The sequence below is a fragment of the Manis javanica genome, chromosome 7 (genome assembly GCF_040802235.1).
Source record: "Manis javanica isolate MJ-LG chromosome 7, MJ_LKY, whole genome shotgun sequence".
In the NCBI taxonomy this organism is placed as follows: Eukaryota; Metazoa; Chordata; class Mammalia; order Pholidota; family Manidae; genus Manis; species Manis javanica.
The window spans coordinates 119,253,849-119,271,856 of NC_133162.1; positions in this window are offsets into that span (position 1 = coordinate 119,253,849).

Consider the following 18,008-nt stretch of genomic DNA (forward strand, 5'->3'; position numbering starts at 1 on the left):
AACAGATACACAAAGGTTGAAATTTAATCAAATTAATGATTCTTACTCTTTTATCAAGGATATCATACATAAAACTGCCAGTTTTTAAAAATCTATAAATATCTGGTGATAAATAATTTAATAGCTATTAGTACAGTTTGGTGTTATTAGTTTTACCCACCAATGGTTTTGCATCATCAGTGCAAATGTCAATACTGTGTAAAGGCAAATAATATGTCATTACTGTTATTATAAAAGCAGTTTTGATCTTATGAGGCCCTGAAAAAGACTGTTTCCCCAAAAGCTCATGGACTGCAGTTTGAGATTTGCTGACAGATGTTAGCATGTAGATCTAGTAGAGTAGCCAGTGATTTCTGCCAGGTAAGAAATCACAGCCCCAAAGTAATGGCTTTATTGTTCTCCAAGACATAAACTAGTTTGCTGTCATTTTAGGAAACTTATTTCAGAATGTTTTTCTGAGTGACTAAGTAACTTTTTTCTCAGATTCTTTTTTGAATCCACTGACTCATTTTGCCAGATTGCTCATTAATGAGTTAAATGCATCATTTATGCTCTCACCATATAAGAGTTGTTTTTTACCTCTTAAAAACTATACTTTGATGTCACTACTATGTGATATTGAGTAAATTGCCTAAACCTTACCTGGAAAATGGAAATAGTCACAGTTACTACATATGGGGTTATCACAACAATCAAATGGTTAAAGACATGGACTGCACTTAGAGAAGTGCCTGACACAGCATTAATGCTTCACATAATTGTTACCTATTATTATTAACGTTATTATGAAAAGTCTCCCAAATAAGTGGTTTTAAATGGAGATGTGCCTCTCCCTCCATCCCTGGAAAAGTCTAATTCTAATGTGACTATTTTTGAAAGGATGAAAATAGCCCGAACTGCCTATGCAAATGTCTAAAATGAACCTAATGTTCAAAAGACCTTAGCCATCCAGCACTTCCTTCAGTACAGGAAGTGAAGTAAAGCCAAGGGACTACAAAATCTCTGTACTTTTGCTCTGGTGAATTTTGCTCAAGAGTGAATGCTCTGTAAAATGAGCCCCAGACCCAGCTGAGGTCACTCAAGGGAGTTTGGATTTTTAGACAGCTTCCTCCTGAAAGTCCTGCTTTGCTCCTGTTGACTTAGGTAGTTGCCAGTTATTGGGTGAGTGCAAAACATCTGGTCAGGACAGAAATAAACCTTCAGTGAAGTCATGCAAACCCAGCCAGAATTTAGCCAAGAGTGCAGGGAAAATGAAATCTGAAGAGCATTAGCCAACCCACTCCTGAGGACAGACTGCAATGTTTACTTGTATTGATAGTCATAAAAATAGTTGGATTGTGAGCAAGGGACAAGCTACTATTTTAAAGCTGTTAGTAGTTTTTTTTTCTATTGTTTGAGGTGGAGTGAAGTTAGACAATTTAAGTTATTAATGCAAGAGAAGGAACATTATGCATTCTGTGGTTGAAATAGAATTTGTCCTAGGTTAGATCTATCCTTCTTTCCAGGGGGCATCATGATGGCCAGTCTTTTTAGCCATGTAGATGCAAAGTCACTGTAGCTGGAGAGCACACCCACAGGCAGAGATCGCAGACTGAGATCTTATTCCAGTATTGACGCAAACTGCTGTCTTGGCCTCTGTGGAGGTGAATAAGACTTTGTCTAATTTTTTCTCTTCCTGAGGCCTGAGACGGAGGCAAGACTCCCAGACTTGATAAAAAAAAGGACCAGGGAATAAGTCGATCTTATTTTCTAAGAAAAAACAAATCAATAATTCAATTTTTCCTTTAACATGGTTGATTTTTTTTTCCTTGATAGCTTAGAAAAGTTTCAACTTCATGACTCCATGTTCGTAAGGCTGTATAAGCTTTCAGATTACTGTCCAATTTAGGAAAAGCCCAATTCAGTTTTTCTTGTGGGCAAGTTGAAAGATTTCATAACATGTCAAATGTTCTTGTGCAGTAACTAATCATAACTAATTTCTGAATCAGTAATAGTCATTACCCAGTTTTGTCACCATTGTCCTCATTATTGTGGTATTATGTGTTTTATGTCATCTTTTTTGTCAAATCAAAAATGTAACGTTTTCTTTAAGATGTGCTCTTATGGTACCTTCTCCTCACTCACAGAATTATCAAAAAGTCCAAAGAGTTCTTTAATTCTTCTTTTCAAAATTTATCATTTCCTTTTAATGAATTTCACCTCTTGGTATGGTTTGAAAAAAAAAGATTTTTTATAGCTCTTTTTGAGGTCAGAATAATTTCTGTTGATTTTATTGTTCCTATGTATTGTTTTATTTCATATTAACTTTCTCTGTTTTCTCTAATTTGAAAGATAAATTGAAAGGTAAAAAAATGAGGTACCATTCATACATGTCCAAGCAAAGACTCCTTTGTTTTGTGAAATGCTCCAAAATATCCCTCTCAGTTCCTTTAGTTGGTGTAATTGAGTTTTATCAACTTTGTAAATGGAGACTTTGCTCTTTTACTTAGACTTGGGGCAGAAAAGTCAAGGTTGAAATGTATGTTGAACACACTCCATACACAAATATTTAACTTGAAATGAATTAAAGATTTAAATGTAAAACCCAAAACTTTAAAACTCCTAGAAGAAAACATGAAAAAAAAGCTCCTTGATGTTGGTCTTGGCAGTGATTTTTGGATATGACACCAGAGACACAAGCAACCAAAGTAAAAATAAACATGTGAGACTGTAAAACGTTTGAGCAGCAAAGGAAACAATGAACAACATGAAAAGACAGCATATGGAATGGGAGAAAATATCTGCAAATCTTATATCTGATAAGGGGTTAACATCCAAATATATAAGGAACTCATACAACTCAATGCAAAAAAATAATAATAATAGTAATTTTAAAAAATAGGTAAAAGATCTCAATAGACATTTTTCCAAAGAAGACATACACAGAACAGGTATATGAAAAGGTGACCAATATCACTAAACATTAGGGAAATACAAATTAAAACCACAATGCAATATTACTTCACACCTGTTAAGATGGCTGTTATCAAAAAAGATGTGATACAACAAGTGCTGACAAGGATATAGAGAAAATGGAATCCTTGAGCACTGTTGGTGGGATGTAAATTTATACAACCACTATGGAAAACAGTATGGAAGTTCCTCAAGAAATTAAAAATAGAAATACCATATTGTCCAGAAATCCCATTTCTGGGTATATAGCCAAAGGAAATGAAAACAAAATATTCAAGAGATATCTGCATTCCCTTGCTCATTATAGCTTTATTCACAATAGTCAAGATAGGAAAACAACCTACGTGTCCATGGACAGATGAATGGATAAAGAAAAAAAGTACATATACATACATATATATGATAGATATACATATATAATGATATTATTCAGCCATAAAAAAGAAGGGTATCCTGCCATTTGTGACAAAATGATGAACCTGGCGGGCATTATCCTAAGTGAAATAAGCCAGACACAGAAAGACAAATACTGTATGATCTCAGTTCCTTTCTTCCCTCAATAAAATTGTTTGAAAAACAAGAATAGTAGAAGAGACCACTAGGAATGTCCTTGAGTTTAGGGGCACAGAAATCAGCCTAAAGTATATCGATGTTCCTGGGATTTCCTAGAATGACATCTTCTCTCTCCCAAGGGCAGGGTACCTTCTGGCTCCAGCAGCAAAATTCAAATCACAATGTGAGTTCTCAGCTGCTCATTCTGCCAGTTAAGCCTTTGTTGGCACATCTTTAAAGCTGTAGTATTTTGTTTACGTTAGGCCATGTTGCAAATTTCTATGCCAAAGTGAATCGGGCCCCCTTTTTCTCAGTATTCAGAGATGAGTGTTTGCTCAAGAAATGTCCAGAAGAAAATAGTTCTGACTAGGCCCACCTCTATTTGTGGGAACAGAATTAAAATAGAAGTAAACTGATGTGCAATTTTTCTGCTCCTCTTTCTCTTTTCCTGGAGCGTGGAAGGGAGTGAAGTCTCTTCCATGGATTTGGACTCTAGGGAAACTTTTACATAATCACTACTTCTGACAGTTTTCCATGAATCTCTGAGAAAAACACAGGAAAAAGCTTCAGAGTGCTTCCTTGGGGATATTGAATTTGGATAGATGCCTGAGACTTCGTGTGACTCAGTGGAGACACATGTGGCTCATTTATCCACAGAACTGCTTCTTTCCTACGTGCATTCTTATGTGTCAACTTCAGAGAGTTTCTTCCACAACCTTCCACAAACTTTTGACAGAGTTTCCGGCATCGTGCAGGAGTGTCACTGAGAGACACGTGACACCACACTCCTCATACTTCAGTGGAGGAGAGGTTATCTTCACTTTTTCTTTGGACATGATAACCAAGAAGATGAGCTCTAATATAACACATTTCCTTATGTGAAACATCTGTCTTTAGGGCCACAAATGAAATTTCCTCTTCTATTATTTACTCATAATGATTCCAGAAGAGTTTAATGAGATCTGTTTAGCATCTGCAAAAATCATGGCCATCAATAGCATTCTTATTTCTTTGTACCAATTGCATGTCTAAAATGACCACATGGTTTTATCAATAGCTCCTTAGGATTTATCACCCTTTTGTTGTGCTGATTCCTGGATTCAGAGAGCTTCCACAACTTTCCCATCTGACAAGCTTCCTGTATCAGTTTTACTGTTGCTTCCACATCTGTTTCTCAAGTTGTTCCAGCAACAGATGTGACCCATTCCCAAAATCAATGTGCTAAATACAACTTACAGTATCTGTGCTTTCAGGGATATAGTCTTTGGGGTGTGTAAATCTTTGTGAAATCTTTATGAAATAGTGTTTTCATTCCAATGCTTGTCTTTTTGACACTTTCTGGAGTTTTTATTTAGTTCTTATATACAGGAAGATTTTTTAGGGAAAAATAATTGGTCCATTAGTAGAACAGATACTTAGGTGGAGAGCTGTGTCTTCAAATTAGCAGCGAAAGCAGGTCTGGGCCTCAGAAAGCCCAGGTTTGGAGACAGAACAGAAAGCAGAACAGGAGAAAAGCTGAGGGGAACTGATACAGTTTTAAGTAGGCCAGGGGAGGCAGAATTAGGCCGGACCTGGCTTTTATCAACTGCAGGTGCTACTGTGGGGGTACAGATAGCAAATACTCTAAATGTGTTTTGGGGTTGGCTTTCCTACCTGCCTCACTTTCTTTAAATGCCAAAGTAGGATTTTGGCCTTTGGTCCATGGTTCTAGACCCTGAGGGGCCAGGTGAGAGCAGGGCCTGACCTGAAGCCTCACAGGGCAGATAACCAGATTAGATACTCAGGACAGATACTCAGGCCTGCAGCAGAGCCCTGGGCCCCTTCACTCCCGCACACACCCTGAGCAGGATTCCTGTGGCTCTGCATGGAAAGGAAGGGCCTTCCTCCTCCCTGCCCCACGCCCCTCCCAACTTCTCCTCACCTGGGATCTCCAAGCTGCCAAGGAGGTAAGGAAATGGGATTTATATGTACTCGGTTGCTTCCCTGAGGAAAATGTAAGTGGTAGCTATAAACAGAGCAAAGTAGGCTTTTCTAAAGGTGCTGGAGACCTGGGATTATCAAAGAAGAACATCACCCTGGGGAGTTTTGGAGTCTGCTGTGCACCCCCCTTTGCTTTGCATACGGTAGGGTGAGCACCTGCATCCTTCTCGGCTTCTGTGTCTGTTTCCACAGGTTTGCAACTGCGGCGCGTCCATGCCCAGTCCATGCGATGTGTGTAACACCTAGCCGGGGGGCGGGGGCGAGCCCACAGCAGCTGTCTGGCATTTGTTTCTAATGGTCTGGGGCATGTTCTTGTCAGAGCGTGTCCACAGGAGTCTAGTAAAATACTTTGCCCAGCCTCCCTTTACTTCCTCCCTATAGGGTGCTTGTGGGAACTGGGAGCTGAGTGTGTGCAAGCGGAGGGAAATGAAATCTGCCCCTTGAGTTGATGCAGGAGGTTCTTTTATGGTGGAGGGTAAAGAAAAACTTCCAGCATCTTCAAAAGGAGCAATGGACCAATAGACTCTTGAATTGTGTTCTTGTAGGTATAATGGAATGGCCTCAACAGTCTAATCTCTCAAATGTATTTCCCCTTCAAGTTTTGCCAAAATCTAAGACAAATTGGGAATTTGGTCTTTCTTTTTCTTTTTCCCTCTTCCCCTCCTTCTTTAGCCTCTTTCTTTCTCTCTCTCTCCTCTTCTTTCTGCCTTTCATTTTTTTTTAGAAGTACAGCCAGAGGCCAATGTTCTCCAGGCCCCTTTCAGGTTCCCTATGTTTCAGGACATGTGCTGGAAGCACTGGAATGCTTACTTAGCATCTGCTTCTATACAGGGTTAGAGTGCTTTAATTGTTAATGTAAATCACCAATGAGCAGTGCTTGGCTGATTTGAAGCAGCTAACTTGCTGTTCCGTAATGAGCCAATCAAACTCTCAGTTAATATTTGAAATGCAGTAAAAAATAAAGCACATCCCTTTTAAAGTTGATTTTGAAAGAGTGTTGAGACAACCAAATAGGTGCATCCACTCTACAAGGTCTAATTTGTGCAACATGCCACACCTTCCTTGATTGGTAGATCAGCTCTCCCAAAGTTACATTAGTGCATTGCCCTGCCCACCTAGGATAATCTGCCTGCTTGCCCCGGCAGAGAGAACACGACCATTTCATTAAGAGTGGCCTTCTGAGCAGCTGATAGAAGACAGTCTTAATATAAACATGGCAGCCATTTCCCCTCTATTCCCATGCCTAACTGTCATTTGTATCTTTAGATGCCATTTCCTGTTCTGGAGTAACCTGAAACAAGATATTTAAAACTTGATTACTTTGTGCTTACTCTCAAAAAGGAATTTAACTGATTTTTTCTCTGTTGATAAAGAGAAAACTGTTTAGGCTATGAAAGGACAGTGAGGTTCAATTAAAATTATTTAAAAGTAAAAGAAAATGTGTGTAGAGACTTCCTTTCAGAAATACAAATGAGAGAACTTTTTGTGTATTATCAAACAGTAATTTCCATCTTTGAGAAGACAAGGTATCAAAAAGATGATATTTTTGGTATTTCTCTATAGCACTGTTTGGTAGGAACATTTCAATTTTATTTAAACATGGGTTAAAAAAATCACTCATCTTTTTTTCCCTCTCTTCATAAAATATTTTTATATATAATTTAATAATAGTTCAATGAATAGCTAGGTTGACACAGATTTAGCTGTATACACTATAAAGTGATATAACAATTATTTTTTGCTCCACAATGTTTCAAATTTTAAATCAGCACCATTTTACTAATCCTTTTACTGCCCATAGACAAAAGCTTTCTCTCGTTTTCCTCTAGTAGACGTAATTTTTCCATATCTATACAACTATGACAAACAACAAGTTCCACATCTTGTTACTTTTGTCTCTATAACAATTCCTCCCCAAATTTGGTTTTGGGCATCAATGGATATTTGGAGTCAAATTTGTATTTTCAGTCTTGGACATAGTTGAGTTATAACTTGTCATTCCAGTATCTTTCTTTACCCAAAGCAGGGGAAATAGCTACAACAAGGGTTCACGAACTTCTGTAAAGGGCCAGATAGTGAAGAGTCCGGGCACTGCAGGCTGTGCTGTCTGGCCACTACTCCCCTCTACCGTTGTAGTGCAAAATCAGCCGGAGACAATCAGTAAACAAAGGGGCAATGTCTGTGTTCCAATAAAACTTTATTTAGAAAAATAGGCGGCAGGTCAGGTTTGATCCACAGGCTGTACTTGCTCAGCCCTGCCCTAAACCTAAAGATCTACATTGTTCTCAGGATTTCAGCTTACTCTGCTGAAGGAAGTTTTCCACATTTATTTTTTTCCATTCTACTCTTTCAATTAAGTTCAGTCACCCCAGACAGACTAAAGTGGACATTTGAGCAATTAACCACATCAATAGTTCCTGAAGTATGTTCCACAGAATACTAGGTCCTGAAGAACATTCAATTCAAAACAAAGTTACGTGAAGTTTGGAATCACTATATACTATATCCCCTAAAGGTTCAGTGGAAGTGTACAGTAATCTGTTTTCCTCAGCATTTCTCAAATTTGGACACCTTTTTGAACATAGGACTGTAAGCACCCTAGGAAGGTAGCATGCATTGAGAATATGGATTGGGATACAACAAGGCCTTTGAAATCTTTTGTATTGCTTATTGGATATTTTTAATGAACTTAGGTGTTCCATGAATTAACTTAATACCTCTTAATAGCTATTTATTTCATTATTTTGTTCAAAATGCACATCTAAAATTTTGAAAACAGCATGCAAATTCTATTATATACATAGGTGACATTAATTATTAAGGTTTTAAAAATTTTGACATAGATGTTGCCTCACATGTTACTTTCATCTGTGGGACTGTTTATTCTTTATTATTCCAAGTGAAATTCAAGGTGACAGTACTCCTTTTCCATAGGAGAAGGATTTATCTTCCCAGACCTAGCACAGAATAACAACAGTAGCTCCAATCAGGCTAAGCTCTGTGCAAAGCTCTGTGCTTACTACAATTGATGTATAAGGTTAGCTAATGTGCACAAGATGAGTAGCTATTAACAGCATTTTACAGATGAGGAAACTGATATTTAAAAGGTTATCAGTAACTTGCCCAAAGTCACAGAGCTGGTCGATAGTAGCACTGAGATCTGAGTTCCATGCTATTTTTATCCTTATGAAATATCCTCACTGGAAAGTTATTTCAGCTCTATATAACTAAAGTCAATGAAGTGATTTTTATATTTATGTACCTCTAGAAAATTAATCTAAGGAAATACACTAGTTTGAACTGCCCCAAATGGGATTATTTTGAGACCTGGCTCATCAAATTATCTTCTCAAAGTGCTTCTCAATTATAAGAATTAGGATTATATATTTTAAGGAACACCCCATGACTTCATCTTAACTTGATTACCTCTGCAAAGACCCTATTTCTAGGTCAGGTCACATCCATGAGTTAGGAATTCAACAACTCCTTTGGGAGGACATAACTTAATCCAGTACGGTGGCCAAAAAGGGAATAATTAGGAGTTTGATATCAAGTAATCATTCTCAGACAACATGAATTCATGCCTCTATATTTGGCATCTGTTTTGAGGAATAATAATTTGCACACTTACATAGTCTTATGTGACTCAGAGTCTTCTGTGACTCTGATCTGAGCAAGTCACACTATTTTAAAAGTGAGTCTGGATATACAGCTAAAAATGCAAAACAGATACTTGAAAAATTCTCTCAGTTTTCACTAGGTGGTCAGTAATAACAGCTCTAAATAACTTAGGATAATTCATTTGTCACTTGGCTTTTTAATTGAAAAAATAATTCATGCAAAACTTTCAAACAGTATGGAATAAATTTCAGCAAAAATTATGCTGCTCAACCTTGAATCTCTGTTTCTGTTTTTAAAATAACTTTTTTGGGGATAATCACTGTCACAAGATTTTTCTGCATGCACAAGCATGTGTGTGTGTGTGTGTGTGTGTGTGTGTGTGTACATAAATAAAATCTTTTTTCTTTTTCATACATTTAAACTGTACACTTTGTACTCCTTTTTTTCTTTTGCAATTATTCTGTATCAGTATATGTAAATATACATACCACTATCTGTAAATATATATGTAAATACACTGACTTATTTAACCTCACATGAAATTCCATTATATGAATGAACTCTACGTCAGTTGCTTCATATTTTTAAATTGAAAGATTGCTTTCAATTTTTGTTTCTCTGGTTGGCTTTTTGTGTGTTTTTTTTTTTGGCTAATTTGTTTTAAGATAAAATGCTACAACAAAAAGCCTTGTATTACTTTTTAGAAATATGTGCACAAACATGTCTATGGTATAAATTCCTAAAGGTAAAACTTTTATGACAAAGGATATATGAATGTTTAATTTAATAAATACTAACAAATTGTCTTTCAAAGGGATTATGAAAATTCCTCTCAGAGCAATAATATATTTTTGCATTTACCAGCTGTCTTATCAACTTAATAATAGCTAATACTTGCATCTTTGCCAAGCCAATAGGCAAAAAATTAAACTTATTTGTCATTTTGTTTTACCTTAATTATAAATGTGCTTAACCCTTTTTTTTTCATCTATTTAACAACCATTTGGTCAATGAAATATCTATTTATGTCCCTTGCTGACTGGTGTATTTTGTTGTCGGTTTTTTCTTATTATTATTTGATGAAATTTTAACAAAGATTAAGAAAACTAATATTTTAGTGTATGTGTTATAAACAACTTTTCCAGTTTATCTTTTGACATCATTAAATATTTTCCCCATTCAAAACATTGACTTTTGCTAAACCATGCTATTATTGTTTCTGGTTTGACAAGCTATGAGAAAGGTTTTTCCTGCTCTAAAATTATATATTTGAAAATTCTCCTATATTTGCTTCTTTTCTATTTACAAATCATTTCATTATGCTCCACTCTTTGATCCCCATGTCTTGATTTCGGATCAAGAAATGAGGAATGGATACATTTTTGCCCCAGATGGTCACCTTTTTATTGAATATCCCCATTTCTCCTCACAAATTGGAAAGGCCTTCTTGACTATATTAAATTCTTACATGTTTTGGGTCCTTTATTTCGCTCACTGATCTCTTAGTCTATTTATTGATCAGTGCAAACTAATTTAATTGCTCTAACTTTATAATATGTTTTGATTTTGGTAGACCTATTACCCTTCATTATTCTTATTTTGTTTCCCAGATACTTTTATTGATAGGTGCAGGCTTATTTTGCAATACATAAACTTGAGATTCATCTTCTCTAGTATGCAAAAAAAGTCTGATAATGTTTGACCTAGGATCTTATTAAATATGTATGTTATTTTAGGAAAACTAACGTGTTTATAATAACATTTCAAAAAGATAAGTTAGCCAGACCACGTTGTTCTATTTATTCATATTTTCTTATGCCTGTAGTTGCCATTACTGAGGCTTTTTTTCAGATCATGCCCATTTGTTGAGTTCATTCCTAGATATTTATTGTTTTTTGATGCCATTGTAAATAAAGTAATTTCTTATAATTCAATTTTCAAATTGATTATTTTTATTATACAGAAAAATTATGACAAATCCTTTACTAAATGTATAATAAATCAATGCATTTAATGTTTTTTTGTGTTGTAGTTTTCAGCTGCTTCTGTTGGCTTTCCAAGTATACCGTCATGTCAGCTACGGACAATGATACTTTTCTCTCCTTTTTGATTTCTTTACATTACTTTTTTTTGCTCTTTAAATTGTATGTATTAGTATTTCTGGAACAAGTTTTGATGAAAATGTGGATAGTGAATGCTATTGACCTGTTCTTTACTTAGATTGGACTCTGCCTAATATTTTGTTATTCATTCTGATGGTGGGTTTTGGTTTGTAAACTTTTATGAAAGTAATCGAAGTAACCATAACATTCATATTTTATTAAGGCTTTTTACAAGTGCCTTTTTGAAATCTATATGCATGATATCTTTCTCTCTTGATACAGTAATGTGGTAAAAATATTCTACTAGATTTAGTGATATTATATTATTCTTGAAATCCTGGTATGAATCCTTTCTTGTATATCATTTTAAAGTGTATCCTTTTTGGGGACATTTTATTTAGAATTTTTGGCCTAGATATTCATAGTGAGATTGGTCTATAGATCTGTTTTATTGTGCTATTTTAGATTTTTGTGTAGTGTTTCATTTGATTCATAAAAATATTCTATGTACTCTTTTTCATTTCCTAGGCACTAAAATATTTAACAGCATAAGACTTATTTCATGCTTAGAGGTTTAGTAGAATTTACTTGTGAAACTTCTTGTAAAAGTCAGTTTTATGGACATGAATTTTTACCCTTGACCATAAGTGATAAACTTGCTAAAGATTTCTCATTTTTACATATATATTTGATCTAGTTCTGATTTTGATATAATTACTCAGATAATCTTGGAGAGCGCATAACTGAAATACTTCACAGTGAAATGCGCAGCCCCACAGATGCACTTTCTGTTGTTTCTGAGTTGACTCACATCACCCCATAGTCAAGGCAATTGTTTGAAAGTTGGGCATTAATGAACTTGACATTGTTAAGTTTACTCTATTCTTGTGCAGTCCATCATATTAGACTGTTTTTGTGTAAACTAGAAAAAATATGCATAATTATTCTCTTAGGGATTTTGCAGAATTAAATTTGTATGTCAAAGTATTATTTAGTTCTAGCAATTGGTGCTATTTATAAAAAGTGTTTTAAAATTTGTTATAATCCTAACTGTTGATGGTAACTTTGAGGGTTGAGTTAGAAAAAGAGTGAAGGTAGAAAGCCTTTTAAAAGTCCACTTCTCTTTTTCCTTCCTTGCATCACTCAAGTATTCTTTAGCTCATAGAGGATATGAAATAGCTCACCTCAAATTGTAGCATTTTAGAACTGAAACGGAGCATACACATTATCTGCCCTAACGTTCCCATTTTTGCAGATGAAAAAACTGAGGCCAAGAGATCACTGAGCTGGTTGTATGAGACCAACGCTCTCAGAATTGTGGCTCTGCCCCTACAGAGCAGGCGGGTCACGTCAGAGTGGCGCTCCAGGGAACAGCCTTCCTCAGAGGGGAGGATCCTGGTTTTTGTGGAGCCTGAAGTTGCTGCAGTTTGGAAGCCCTCTTTAAGGAAAAGGGCAGCTTAATATGCAAATATGACAAAACATAACACAATGCTCACGATCCTCAAAGATCCTTGGGAAGGGACCTGTGAAGGCACAGGGTAGGCCTCCCAGCTCTGCCCTTTATTTCTTTAGACAGGGACTTGATTCTCTGTAAGCTAGCGACTAACTGACAGTATCAGGAACGTCAGCTATGAGGTTCTTCTTACAGCAGCCCAAGACTTTTGTTCTAATTATCCACAGAAATCCTTCTAAGCATAAGGTAAATTCGATTTTTTAAAATTTCTGATGTTCTCACATAATTTTCAGACGTCGTAGCGTAGAGGTAAAGCTTCCTTGAGAGAAGCTATGATGCATATGCATTCCATTCAAGGTCATGACCTCCTAGGTTATTTATTTAGAACTCCTGAGTGTAACTTCAAAAGAGGCAGGGCAACCTGAATAAATACTACTAGAACCCATTAGTACTTCTTTTTACTCCATAATAACATCTGCAGTGAATTTAGCTTCCACTGTCACGCAGGGCAATATATGAGTCATTGAAATTCAGAAAAATAGGCTTCCGGCTTCTGGGCAGAGGAGATGACTTTAAATTCTGAGATAAGCTATTTCTTCTGTAGGAGAAAAAGGAATGGACAAATGAGAGGAACAAATAATCCCCATCTATTTATTTTCAGATCCAAGAGAATATGTATAAATATAACTAAAATAGAAGGATAAAGGAAGAATATATTCTGTATGTATATTGAAAACTATATATATATATATATAATATATACACAAAATAAACAAATAAATACAAAAAATATATATAGTTTTTCTTGATCTTTTAATATCCCTGGCTTAGTTGGAAAATTAAAATGACAAAGGCAGATTAATAGGAGAAAAGTATATTCATGTTATTGAATATTTACATCTACATGAAAGCTTTCACAAGAGATTGAAGATCTGAAGAAGTAACCAGAACAGGATTGCTCGATTGCTCTATCATCTATCTATCTATCTATCTATCTATCTATCTATCTATCTATCTATCTATCTTTCAATCATCTATCTATCTCCACATGTATCTATCTATTGAAAGAAAGAAAGGAATAGAAAGAAAGGTGGAAGATGGAGAGAGGGAGAGCAGAGAGAAGTTTAGTATAGAAATAAGAACAACAGGGCAACTTTCACTCAGTACAAGTATGTCCCAGTCTTGCAAGTTCTATGTTGATTCCCAGATGTCTATAACTTGTGTTTTCTTCAGAACTTTCTGGCAAAATGCAAGGAATTAAACTTGTCTCTTGCTTCTCTGTTACCATAAGCATTTTTTTATTTTTCTTCATCATAAGAAAACATTTAAGTGTTTCCACTGGACTTGTTAAAAGTGCTGTACCAAATTCTGCCTCTTGGTGGGCAGATAAGCAATTTTCATTTTCTGGTAAGATTTTAGGAGGGAGTAGGTTTCTGCAGGGCTCTAGGAAAACCCAGTAGCAGAGTGGAAAGGATTGGGCCCTGGAAACCAGCAAATCGTGTATTGAACCCTGTCTCTGTTATTTACTAGTTGTGTGAGTGTGGACAACTCACTTAATCTCACTGAGAATAAAAACGCTGGAAAAGGAGTTGGAAGGACCAGGAATAGCATGTAAATCTCTCCATGCACAGAAGGTTCTCAGTAATGGTGCTGTCATATTGTAACTTCATGCCCCAGGGATTAGAGCCTGTAAGACAACTGAGTTTCCATTCATATTAATGAATGTTGAGTTTCACTTGCTGGACACATAGTCTGTCCTCCCTCAGTACTTCCCTCAGTAATTGCTGGAAATCCCTAGGCTGATGGCATTGAGCTAAGAAACAAGTCCACACATGTTCTTCCATCTCCTCAATGTCCCTCACCACTGCTTGTGTTGCCAGTGATTTCCATGGGAACTTACTACATTACTGCATCAAGTGCAGCCTCCACGGATGCAAGCACCCAGGCCCTCTGGGTGCCAAAAGTGCAAGGTGGGGTGGAATGATAGAGAGGAAAAATGGAATAGTAATTGGAACTTTCTGAGTTACAACCATTGAGAGGAAAAAGTTTTCCTCCAACCTCTTAAGATCTCTGGCTTGGTTTGAAAATTAAAATGTCAAAGACAGATTAATAGGGGGGAAAAAAGCACATAAATTTCATTGAATTTTACATCTACGAGAGAATGAAGGTCTGAAGAAGCGACCAGAGCAGGAAGAAGCTTTTTTTTTTTTAAAGATTCTTCTTTTATTGGGTATTATAATGACTTATGTGTTACTTCACAAGAAAATGTAGAATTGTGGTCATTTCTTTAAAGACAAATCTCTTTCAGTCATATCAAGTAAATGCCACACTGTACTCTTCCTACAACTTTCAGTATAATCAGTTGTAGTTTAAATTTCTTAGTTATTCAAAATGTCAACTAAATCAGTTATTGTTAAAAATGTACAAACTAAATTTACGTAATGACCATATGAACAAATACAGTCAAGTTCACACCATGTCATGGCTATCATCCAGTCAACAGCAGTTGTAAAATAACAAAGATTGTAAAATGCATCACAATTTCAGATAGGATTCTGAGAATCTATAAGACATGATCATATTTACTCAGGTTCCCAAGTCAAGTTATGGGGAAGGTAAAAGGACAGAAATTAAAGAAAAGGAAAGCCCAGCATGGAATTGCCATGGGGAAAGTCAATTTTTAATACACAGAAATAATAGTACCTATTTAAGGGTTTATAAAAACCCAGAATATATTTTCAGCATTTAACTATTGGAAACTTATAATTTATATTTTATCAGAGAAATGTAATGTATTTTTTTTTGCCCATTTTTTAAATTTTGGTATCATTAATCTACAATTACAGAAAGAACATTATGTTTACTAGGTCCCCCCCTTCACCAAGTCCCCCCCACATACCCCTTCACAGTCACTGTCCATCAGTGTAGTAAGATGCTGTAAAATCACTACTTGTCTTCTCTGTGTTGCACAGTCCTCCCCGTGTCCCCCACACACTATACATGCTAATCGTAATGCCCTCTTTCTTTTTCCCCACCTTTATCCCTCCCTTCCCACCCATCATCCCCAGTCCCTTTCCCTTTGGTAACTGTTAGTTCATTCTTGGGTTCTGTGATTCTGCTGCTGTTTTGTTCCTTCAGTTTTCCTTTGTTCTTATACTCCACATATGAGTGAAATCATTTGGTCCTTGTCTTTCTCTGCCTGGCTTATTTCACTGAGCATAATAGCCTCTAGCTCCATCCATGTTGTTGCAAATGGTAGGATCTGTTTTTTTCTTATGGCTGAATAATATTCCATTGTGTATATATGTACCACATCTTCTTTATCCATTCATCTACTGATGGACATTTAGGTTGCTTCCATATCTTGGCTATTGTAAACAGTGCAGCGATAAACATAGGGGTGCATCTGTCTTTTTCAAACTGGAGTGCTGCATTCTTAGGGTAAATTCCCAGAAGTGGAATTCCTGGGTCAAATGATATTTCTATTTTGAGCATTCTGAGGAACTTCCATACTGCTTTCCACAATGGTTGAACTAGTTTACATTCCCACCAGCAGTGTAGGAGGGCTCCCCTTTCTCCACAACCTCGCCAACATGTGTTGTTGTTTGTCTTTTGGATGATGGCCATCCTTACTGGTATGTGGTGATACCTCATTGTGGTTTAATTTGCATTTCTCTGATGACTAGCAATGTGGAGCATCTTTTCATGTGCGTGTTGGCCATCTGGATTTCTTCTTTAGAGAACTGTCTATTCAGCTCCTCTGCCCATTGTTTAATTAGATTATTTGCTTTTTGTTTGTTGAGGCATGTGACAGAGCAGGAAGCTTTTACACCTTTTAGATAAAGAAACAATAAATTTGTGAAGAATTGACAAGACAAAGTGGTTTGAGCTACTGGTAGTAAATGGCGAAGAAGTAACGAGGAAGACAAAGGTTAGTTTAACAGGGTTTGTTTGTAAAGAATCATGGCCTTAAATCCTCTATCTCTGGTCATGAGAACATCTTTCCTCCTCCTGTACAGGGAGGGTACCTTTCACCAGGGGGTTTATGACCTGTTTCAGGAAAGAAGGGCAAGGAGGGTGTGGAGGTCAGAGTCACTTTCCTGCTTCTGCCATTTAAAAAAATTCCTTCCATGTGATTTCATTTATATGTGGATCTAAAAATGAAACAAAACAAAATGAACAAACAGAACAGAAATAGACTCAGACACATGGTTACCATGGGGGCGGGGCTAGGTGAGTGGGTGAAATAAGTGAAGGGGATAAAGAGGCACCAAATCTCAGTTATAACAAATTAGTCCTGGGGATGAAAGTACAGCATAAAGAATACAGTTAATAATACTGTAACATCTTTCTGTGTTGACATAATAACTACACTTATTGGGTGAGCATTTAATAATGAAGATAACTGCTGAATCACTAAGTTGTATACTTGAAACTAATATAATATTGTATATCAATGATACTTCACTAAAAAAAACAATTCCTTCAGCTTAAGGAATCTTACATGCCAAGGTGCTACATTTTAGAGTAAAATGTCCTGGACCCCATCACAACTAAAGAAACCCAGTACAGACTTGATCACATAAAAAAGAATGTCCTAACTCACGTAACAGAAGTGATCAGAAACAGCTTCAGCAACAGCTGCACACAAAGACTCAAAGAGAGTAAATCATCTAAGTCCCAAGTCTAAAAAAAAGAAAGAAAGAAAGAAAGGAAGAGCTTCTCTTTGCCTCTTGTTCCAAAAAAAAACTTGTAAGTATGTCCCAATGACCTGGTTTGAGTTGTGAATTAATCAATATGACCAAGAAAAGAAACAAGTTTGGGACATGTGTCTGAGGATTGGAGTCAACTCCATCCAAATTCCACAGATTCTGAGAGGAGGAGAGGAAGTTCCTCTGGGTGCTTTTACCAGAAGGTTGAAGCAAGGGTAGGCAGGATCAAATAATGAATGTCCAACTCAGATGGTCCTCCTAACACTGCATCAGACCTTATCTCCAAACCTTGAGCTGTACTGCTTGTGCCAGTACAAAGTCTGGCAAAGTCTCTTATGAACACCACTTCAGTCTGTGGTCATAAACCCTTTTTTTATGCAAACCCACATCCGGTTACTAGGCAACAAGGGCAAAGATGTTATCCTCACCAATCTCCCACCAGTGCTCCCGCTCTTCTGTTTATTGGGCTCCTTTGTGCTACTACACACAAAGCTCTTCCTTGAGCCGTAAAATGCAAAGCCCCTGTGCACATCAACAAATGGTTACAGACATAAAAGAGTGTCAGTTGTCTACCAGTTCTGCAAATATCAACGCAGTTGGGGTTCATTTATCTCAGCTTTATCATCATCCCATTAT